The sequence below is a fragment of the Python bivittatus genome, unplaced genomic scaffold (assembly GCF_059951505.1).
Source record: "Python bivittatus isolate LINGU-HERP-01145 unplaced genomic scaffold, Pbiv_v1 ctg000480_np1212, whole genome shotgun sequence".
Taxonomy (NCBI): Eukaryota; Metazoa; Chordata; class Lepidosauria; order Squamata; family Pythonidae; genus Python; species Python bivittatus.
Genome location: NW_028277075.1, coordinates 2,504,580 through 2,514,924, shown reverse-complemented (window position 1 = coordinate 2,514,924; position 10,345 = coordinate 2,504,580). Strand labels below are relative to the sequence as shown.

Here is a 10,345-nt window from a genome sequence, read left to right as displayed (position 1 = left end):
GCTGATCCACCCAGACATCTGATAGATCTGCTTCATTTCTGAAGGATACCTGGGGAGTTTCTCAAGGCCTTAGTAGGCAGTTCCGTCAAGGCTCTAGTTGACCTTTGGAACATGTAGTAAAAACAGACCAGTGTTTTAAGTATAAATAATAGATGAAATTCAGTTTTAGTGTCTGAAAGTTGTAAGGGTCTAGATGAATTAAAACAGGTTTAGACTCAATACCAGCAAGACAGAGGGAGTACGGATGCAGAAGCCAACATATTCCAATAGATTTCATCTTTAGTCCTAGACATAATTGAACTTCCCTATGCAGAGAAGGTTCACAGTCTGGGATCTCTCTTGGATTCACAGCTTCTGCTGGAAGAACAAGTTGAGGCTATGGCCAGGAGGGCCTTTGCACAGCTTTATTTTGGATATCTCTTGTGGCCATTTCTAGACCAGGAGGCTCTTTTGACGGTCACTCATGCTTTTATCATTTTATACTCAACCTACTGCAACTCATTCTATATGAGGCTGCCCTTGAATTCCCTTTGGAAGATACAGGTGGTCCAGAATGCAGTAGCATGAGTAGTAACAGGCATGTCACCATATAACACTACTACCTTAGGAGTTACACTGGTTTCTAGTTGGCTTCCAAGTATAATTCAAGGTGTTGGTTGTCACATTTAAATCTCAGGTCCTAGGTATCTTTGAGACCATTTTCTATGAGTGGTACCTCCCTGTCCAGTAAGATCTGTAAGGGAAGGCTTTGCATGGGTCCTCATCAGGAGGGGGGGGGGATGAACCCCTTCCCTAAGAGCAGCATACTGCCTGAGATAGGGAGGCATCCTTGCTACTCGGCTCTTCTGGGGTTGGGTGAATAATTAAATGGCTCCTCAAGAAGTAGTGCCATGCAACTATTGAGTATTTTAACAAATATCTCTGTATGGTAATTATGATTTTATTGCTGTTTCATTGGTGATTTGGGTTTTTAATTTAATTTTAATCCTCTTAATGTAATGAGGAATGTAGGCTACTCAGAGTCACTTTTGATTTGAATGATATATATGCCTTAATAAAATAATAAAATATTAAATTATATTAAAAAATAAAGGCTCAAGAATTCAGTGTTTCTATTGGATTGTGAAGGTTCTAGGCTATTTACCACTTTTTTTGTAGAACTATTTTAACACAATTCTTCAGCACAGCAATTCCTGGAAAGTATCTAGACTAGGATCATCCATACATAAGTTGAACTCACATCATAACATGCAAATATATATATTTGGAGGTGCTTTAGGCTGAAATCTTGAGTAAAGAAAAACAGATTTTCTCTTTGCAATTTAAAAGGCAAATGGCTTACTTTGTCTAATCACTAAGGCAAAAAGAAAGGAACTCACAACAGAATGCAGTGCAAGTAACTAAGAAGACAAAACTGTTTTTGCTTTTAATACGTTTCTTGATAAAAGTATAAACAAGAACTGAAGTGGCAATGAATTTATAACAAATCCTAAGAACCCACAGGCCTCTCCAGTCATGCACTCAATATGCTTTCTTTTCTGCATACTTATTCCAACACCCTCATGCCTCTTTTACTGACAGTACCTCCTATAGCCATGTATTATTTATTTTATTATTTATTTAGAAAACCCTGTTTTTCAACATTGAAAAACAGATCCTAAATGGGAACAATTAAAAGCAGCTTCTGATAAACTAAAAACAATCAATTTATATTGAGTTACATAAATAATTCAATAAAAGCTTCTAAAAATAACATGCTTAAAAGCATAAACAGGGCAAAATAATGCCAAATCTGTAGGCACAGAAACACCATTTTAATGAGTGCCTACAAGACCAGATAAATCTTAAGCTACTGCTTGAAGGTTAAAAAGCTCAGTGCCAACCACATCAGAATTGGGATGGCATGCCATGATATTGGTAGAATAACTATTATGCAATTTAAGTAGTATTGCTTCTTTTTGGAGAACGTATATTGTCAAATCTTTATTGTCACTCAGAGACCACCTTCATCCTCTATCCTTTGCTTAGGCCTTTTAAGCATGCCAGTTTTTGTTTCTGTCATGTGAAAAATACTGGTTGCTACCCGTATAAAGGGTTTTGAGATGAGAAAGTGGAGGAATGCCACTCGCGCCTCCTAAAGCCTTACAATTCTTATCTACTATGATCAGTAGGAGGGAGGGAGGGAGGGAGGGAGGGAGGGAGAGAGAGAGAGCGAGAGCGAGAGAGAGAGAGAGAGAGAGAGAGAGAGAGAGAGAGAGAAAACTTTATTGGCCAAGTATGAGCCGTACAAGGAATTTGACTTTGGTGCAAAAAAAACCCTCTCAGTGTGTTTGCATAGATACTTGATTGATAACACTTTTGCCCCAACTGCCAAAGCAGATCAGGAGACCAAGACTAATGGACACTTGTAGAGGAACTGAAGAAGCAAATGAAAGCCATACAGAAGAGAGGAATATCATAGAAGAAAATTACCAAGCTCAGGAGTCTTAAGTACAACAAAGTTTTAAATAGGAGTTGGGGGAAATGATACCAGCTTAATGAAAGTTTGATTAAAATAATACTTATGATTGACATATATTGAGAAATTATAAAAATGCATCTTTTTACAAGTTTAAACTGGAAGCTGAACAGTTATTGCAGTACTATTGAATTGGCAAACTGACTGAACACTTGATGCAAGGAGCCCTGCTGGGGATGAAATGACCCACCAACTGATGTTTCAAGGATGGCAGCCCTTTTAGTAATCTGTCTTTTCCTCTAATAAATTAGCCACTCCTATCTATTTCTAATGCTTGTACCTTTGCTGATGAGCTTCCTGCAGTGCTCTGCAATTTAGTCAGAAACATGAGTATTAATTTCACTTTTAAAAATACAGCTAAAGAAAACTAAATAAATACTTAAGTGTAGAACAACTATAAAAAAAAGACATGTTTTTGTGGAATAAAGTAGTATAGCTCTACTGACAATCAAACCCCTCATTTTGAGAGATGGAACTATCAAGGAAGCATTTTAGTTGTCATAATATCATCAAGATCTGTAGATACTTACTCCCTAAAAGAGTCTGAAGTGCTCTCCGGTTTTTTTTCAATGACAAACTAGTTTAAAATGATGGGATTAAATACCAAAAGCAATATATTGTACTGAAGAAAAGGGTTCAAAAATCAAACAGAACTGGTCCCTTTTTATTTGAAATTCTTTATTTTATGTTATAGGATTCCCAACTCAAACAATGGAATTAAGGAAAGCAATACTCTATTATTTCTGGGCAATGAGTTTATAGAAAAACAAGGAAGCAAGAAAGCAACTCCCACTGATGGTTAGGATACTCATATAACATTTCTTGTATAAACACTCATGTGCACATAAATCAGGTCTTCTATTAAATCAAGATGAAAACCATACACTCACTGCATACACATAGTGACACTATGTTCTACACATATGAAGCGATCCTAAAAGTCACTAAATGTTTACTGGAAACCAAAAAAAAAAAAAAAGCCTGTGTAGTCTTCTAAACATTTGCTCATTAGTCTTAAACATTTGGTCCCAATAAAAATATTGCTTGATAGCTAGATACATTTTAATTACTCAAAATAAAGTTATTAGTTTTTTACATATTTCAAAGTAACGTAATTCTTTGCTAGACTATTCACAATGAAGCACTGATTTATCTTGCGTGCTTGAGTATTTTTGATTCTCTTATATTACAAGCACTTTACAGAAATCCCAGTTCCAGACATTTCTCAGATTCATGGTACCAATTTTCATAGGAGAGAATGGCAAAAGAATGGGTGTTTCCACAACTGCCCTATCTCTAATGACTAAAAATATGCCCATCTATGGTAATGTGATCTCACAAGAGATTTCTCCTTTGACTTTAAAGAAGTTCCCTAATACTGGTTAAGCAGCGAAAGATGTGGCCAAATTAAGATTGGATTGTGTCTTCTTTTAAAAATGTAATGTAGTCAAGATTGGTACATATCCCAAAATGTTCATCTAATAAATTCACAGGGCAGTTCTTTTGCAATTTAACACCAAACAGATACTAACACCCCAGAAATCCTCCTGACTCCCTGATGTTCAACAAGATCTGCCATAGGACCAATCTGCAATCTTGTAGAATCTCTCTTTAAAACTTTTTTTTTTTTACAAGTACTTGTGTGCAAATACACATCTCAGCTTTCTGGAGGAGCCTGTTAAAGTATTAGCAGCAATAATATATTGTTTGAAAATAGCATATCCTGGGCTAGAACAAACCTCATGACTACAGACCGTTTCCCTTGTTCTAAAAGCATGGCTATGTCTCCACATATCATCCGTTTTGTGATACTTGTATGTATCTTGGAAAATGCCTCAAACCATTTAACTTGTTCCTGCCCTTAAAATTTGCACTATCCATTATAACTTTGTTTTCTCAATAACTGCATCTATCAGAGGGAAATAGTTTTATGATTATTTTGTTATCAGTATTGATAATTATTTATTTTGAAACAGTAATGGCTCATTTTTATTTTATTATTTTTATACTGAATTATATTTTAAGCCACTTAGGGCTTAAATCTTATTTAATGTTCTATTTTCAGCTGTTGAAGAACTTTTCACTCTATTCAGTATTCTTCAGGAAGCTATAATCCAGCTAGAACAAAAGCAAACTGATGAAAAAATATGCTTTCAGTTGCATAGACTTTTCACAGCAGTAATACCTCCCATAAAAGAGGCAATGAAGTGCGCCATGCTAATTTAACAGATGGCACTGTAAGGAGAGAAGGAGAAGGAGAAGGAGGAGAAATACTGAAGAAATAAATGTGCAAAATCTATGCCTCTCAGCAACTGAAATTATTTTTTCGTCAGTAACATAGCAAATGCTCTACAAACTTCAAGAAATGATCCAATCTACTTGGGCTTTTGGGGATATATTTCATAACTTATTATGAGTGCAATATTCTGGAATTAACAAAAATTAGGTAGGCTAGAAATCTGAATCAAAATATTTACATTTCAAAAGACAAATTATAAAATAATAGAGAGCTGAACTTCTTAACTTTCAGCAATTTGTTTATCTAATACCCATATTTCACATATATGTTAATCTATAAAGTTAAAGATGCTAATGAAAATGTATTGTCGAAGGCTTTCACGGCTGGAATACAATGGCTGGTGTGGGTCTTCCGGGCTGTGTGGCCGTGTTCTGGAAGTTTTGTTTCCTAACGTTTCGCCAGCAATGTTTCGCCAGCAAAAGACAAAAGGGATCCACTCACCGCCGCAGGAGTATACCGCATACCATGCAGCTGCGGGCAAGTATACATTGGGACCACAAAACGCAGCATCCAGACCAGGATAAAAGAACATGAAAGACACTGCAGACTACAGCAACCAGAAAAATCTGCAGTAGCTGAACATGCTCTCAAGCACACTGGACACAAAATCCTATTTGAAAACACAGAGATCCTGGACAATACCAACAGCCACTATACCAGGCTATACCGGGAAGCCATTGAGATTCACAAACACCAGCACAGCTTCAATAAAAAAGAGGAGAGTCTAAAAATCAACAAAACCTGGCTACCAATCCTGAAAAATACAGCCTGCAAAAGGTCAATGAACTCAGCTCAACCACCAGGACATGTGAGCAGCTCACACAATGAACATACTAATCACTCCCAGCAGCCATTTGTTAACAACTCAATAGAAGAAAAAACCCTGCCTAATTCCCAGGAAGATACACACGTATTCTGACACCAAAACAAGCAGCCACTCGTTAACCCTAACCCCACGCACTCCCACATACCCCCTAACCTCCCCACCACACACCCCCAATCCCCCCAGATCTCTATAAATACCCACAAAAGGGTCACCTTGTCCTGGGCACAGAGAGAACTGCTCCTGTCTGTGCTCCTGCTCTCTGAAGATGCCGGTCACAGATGCTGGCGAAACGTTAGGAAACAAAACTTCCAGAACACAGCCACACAGCCCGGAAGACCCACACCAGCCATGCTAATGAAAACTTAAAGTAAACAAAATGCAGATTATTTTGCAGAAATTGCCATATCCTCCTTTAGTTAATTGACACTGCAACAATATTTAATAGTTATAAAATATTAATTGGTGCAACGACTTCTGAGTAATGCTGGTAATAATTAATATGAGCTAATGTTTTGCTATCCATACTGCTAGCTTCTTCAGATCAACCTGAAATGAACTTGGCAATCAATGTTACATCCCTATATACTGACTGTGTTCAATGGAGCAGAACACCCAGAATTATAAAAGATAAACTACTGCAAGAAAAATATCAGAACAACAACAAAAAATATATACCATTCAGATGTACATGTCAAGATGAGAAAAGCATAGGAGTGAGATTTGGAGTGGTGGACAAAACTGAACTGCTACTCTTTAATAAGGTTAAATTTCTAAAATTAAGTACCAAGGGAAGTGTACAAAATAAAATGGAAGTGTGGGGACAGTTACATTGGGTAAATTGGATGTTCCACAGAATGTGGAATTAAAGCACGTGAATGGAACACTAGTCTGAAAAACATAGGGCAGTCTGCACTGACTGATCACCAAAACTAAAGGCCAAATCACAAAATAGATCTAGAGAATGTCAACATCCTGGCACAATGTAACAGATATTTTCCTAAAATTATGAGAGATGCAGCAGAAATGTATAAACATCCAAATAATTTAAATAGGGGGAAAGGTTATGTGGTCATGTACATAGCAGTTAGTGACTGGTTGTGGACATTTCCTGTTCCAGGAATGCAGGCACTATATAAGATCATGACATCTGTTACTGAATTCGGTTTCAGTTCTGCTCTGAAGCAGCAGGCATCATCACTAATGAAACTCAGCATGAATTCAATATCTCATATAGCATTACCCAGAAGTCATTTTGCCAAAACACAGCTGCCGTGAAAACCTACATTCTAAAAATATTAATGCTGAGCTTTAAAATAGAAATAGCAGTAGTATTTTTACTGGGTATGCTCTTATACTTAAGTGCAGTATAAGCAGACATTACTGTCACAACATACCATAAACAAGCATGTCTATCTGTCTTTACCTACCCCCAGCACTTCCATAATTTAAACTGGTATTGGGTACTGCAACCAAAGTGAATGGGTTTGCAGCTTTATAAAGGACCTGAAAAAGAAGCATCTTAAGGACCTTTTTAAACCTCATGAGATCTGACTACAAATCTAACTCAACAAAGAGTCAGTTCCAAAGAGTAGGAGTTGGGAAATGGCTCTTAAACATGAAGTAGTCATTTTGACATGTACAAAACCTAAACAGTCCTGATTGCATGGTTGAGTGAAGCACACAGGAACATAAACTTTGATCAAATGATTCAAATAACTGGGTGTTTCTGTATGCAAGGCATGGAAGGTTAGCACCAGCAGTTGGAACTAATAATGCTACCAAAGACCCAGACAGTGTAGAGATAAGTAGAAGGGAGAGAAAAGGCTAAATCAGGAACCAAAGGATGGAAAACAGAGTAAGATAGGCTTGCCAACAATAGTCTAAACAGGATACCATCAAGGCATGAACTTGGCTGTTCAACAGTAAGAAATTGTTAAATTTTCCAGATGATCAGACTTCTGAAAAGACTTCTACTTTTATATGTAATGGTGAAGAATACTCAATTCATCTAAAAATTGAAGAAAAGTTTTCTACATGGTGCTCAAATAATTTATGGGGATCCATGAACATTTTTTATTAAGCTGATGATGACTTGTCTCTAGAATGCTTATATATGCAATAACCCTTCAGCAATTGCAAGGCTTCTGTTCTTGAAATCCCTTGTGATCGGTGATTCTACAACTGATAAACAAAGCTCCCGAGGTATGTTATGAATTTCTTGTGTAGTGGGATCTAAAGTGGCAGGGGATTAGCCCCTGAAATAAAGTGTGGGAAACAGGAACTAAGCCAGTAGAAGAGGGCTAAAAGACAGTAAGCCCTGTTTTTCAGCTCTGTTTGGTGGCTGGCCTCCACTAATCTGAATGACCAATCTTGATAGGAAAAAGGGGAAAGAGAAACTTTGGCACGAAATATAGAGGGAGGGAGGGAGGGAGGAGGAGGAGGAGGAAGAGGAGGATGTCCTTTTAAATCTCATGCTATGTTTGATAAAAGGATCAATCTCCATTGTCTCATTGCCCAAATTGATTGCATGCTGCAATAACTTATTTAAATTTGATAAAAATAACTTCAGTCTGGGATCTTCATCCATTTCATTATCATTTGATGGTAACATCAGTTCTTGGGAGATCCTCTTCATTTCACTCCTAAGAACAGGAATCCAACAGCTGATTAACATCACCTGCTTGCATGTCTTCAGATCTATTGCCTTCCAGACAATAAGCAAAAGCAACAAAGCAGATGACCTCATCAACAAAAAGAAAATTAGTCAAATCAATGACAATCTCAGGCCAAAGTTTATTCCAGAGAATGTTGTTTTATATTATTATTATTAATTTTATTATTTTAGAAGGTGAATCATTTCCTCCAAGGATTCCTAGATAGTTAGCACATGAGAAATGGTGTATTCTTCCACCCATCCTTTAAAATCAGATTCCAGTTATTATTCATGATGTTAGCAATATGCTAAAATGTGTGCCATGTATAATAGTTCTTAAAAGCCTTTAGAATGCCATGATTCATTGGCTGAAGGAGTGTTTGAAGGAATAAACACCAATATTTGAATGCTTGAAGTTGTCCTCAGGATAGCCAGGATTATCAAAAAGCAATACCTTGAAAATTAAATTTTTATTTTTAAATTTCTATTTAAAGGTGAAATACTAAAATATTACCCATGCTTTTTTACTTGCTTTCCAGGGAATGGGCAGATGATTCTTGTTCTCCCCTTTAAGAGTGGGTTAAGAGCTGGATATAAAAGCATAGACTTTACCATGAAGCCTCCTGAAGCACTGTCATACAGCAAAAGTACTAATCTGTCTTTGGCAATTTTGAAACTCTGTGCCAACTTTTCCTCTTTGGAAATGGAAGAGGCTAGTTTCACTGGTCCTGAAGAATTGTTCTGGCACATAGCTCGTTTTTTTCTATCCCTTACTTTAATCTAGCAGGAAACATGAATGCTGCCTCAAGATTTGCTGGTACTGTCTCTTCTCACATTGTGCAAATTGTGGTGCTTCTTAAAGATTTCAAACCAGCCTTTTCTAGCCATTAACCAGCTACAGTAGACTTGCCTTTTCTTGTGGAGGCTATAAACTGTTACGTTTCTTAGCTTTATTACTACTTTATGCTTACTGGCACAAAGTGTCTAATCCTTCTTCCCGAGAATGAGTACCTGCTCCATCTTCTTCTTCTTCTTTATTTTTTTTTGGTACTAATTTTTATTAAAGATTATATTATACAAGTAAAACTAGTACAATCTACATAATATAAAATATATAAAATATTTTTTAAAAAAGAAAAGAAAAAGAAGAAAAAGGAAAGAAAAAAGAAAGAAACCTTTCCCTTCATCCCCTGGAAATATAATAACCGTTTATCACCATCTCTTAAAATAAAACCAACCATCTCTTCATCCCATATCTCACCCTATTCTCTATAAATCACCTTTAAAACCTCATCACTCCATCTTAATCAGCAAAATCCATTAAAGGTGATCAGAAATCACAGCATAACTATTACAAACTATAACTAATAAACCCAGTCTGAATCCTTCCTTTTACATTTATATCTCCTTTTCTACTTAAACAAATCCCCCTTATCTCTTCTCTTCAGATAAACAAAACCTTTAAAACATCGTCATCTGGTCCTAGTCAACATAAATCCATTAAACATTACCAAATATAGCAACCCATTTATTTTAGGCTTGATCTAATAAATCAATTTTATATTCTTTGCACTTTCTCCCAATCTTTAGTTCCCTCAAACGATGTCCTAATATCTGCTTTCTTTTCATGCTCTTTTCATCTCTTCTCCCAGGATCATTGGCCTCTTTAACAAGCCCCTTTTGTAATTCCAATATAAAAAGATTATCCATGTCACTGTCCATATTCTCTTCTCATGAAATCATTGACAATTTCAACAAGTCCCTTTTGTAAATCCAGTATAAAGAGGTTATCCATATCACTCTTCTGGTTTAATATTTGTATGACTTTTTAAATTGTTAAATCATCAACCAGTTTCATTTGTAAATCCAATATTTCATCTTTTAGTATATCCACTATTTTCTCTTTTTCCATCACTTTCTTATAAGCTGTCATTTTTAAATCCACATTCAAATCGATTTCAGTTTTATTCAATGGAACTTGTTACTCTTCAGTAACACCATTGCCCAATAATCATAAATCTCTCTTAGGTGTCCATTAATGCATTTATT

At 36.2% G+C, this 10,345-nt stretch overlaps 1 protein-coding gene across 4 annotated transcripts in view; it reads right to left on the bottom strand.

The window, feature by feature from the left end:
- EFCAB11 (EF-hand calcium binding domain 11) overlaps positions 1-10,345 on the bottom strand; it is a 236,529-nt gene that overhangs the window by 188,930 nt on the left and 37,254 nt on the right. The window lies entirely within an intron of this gene.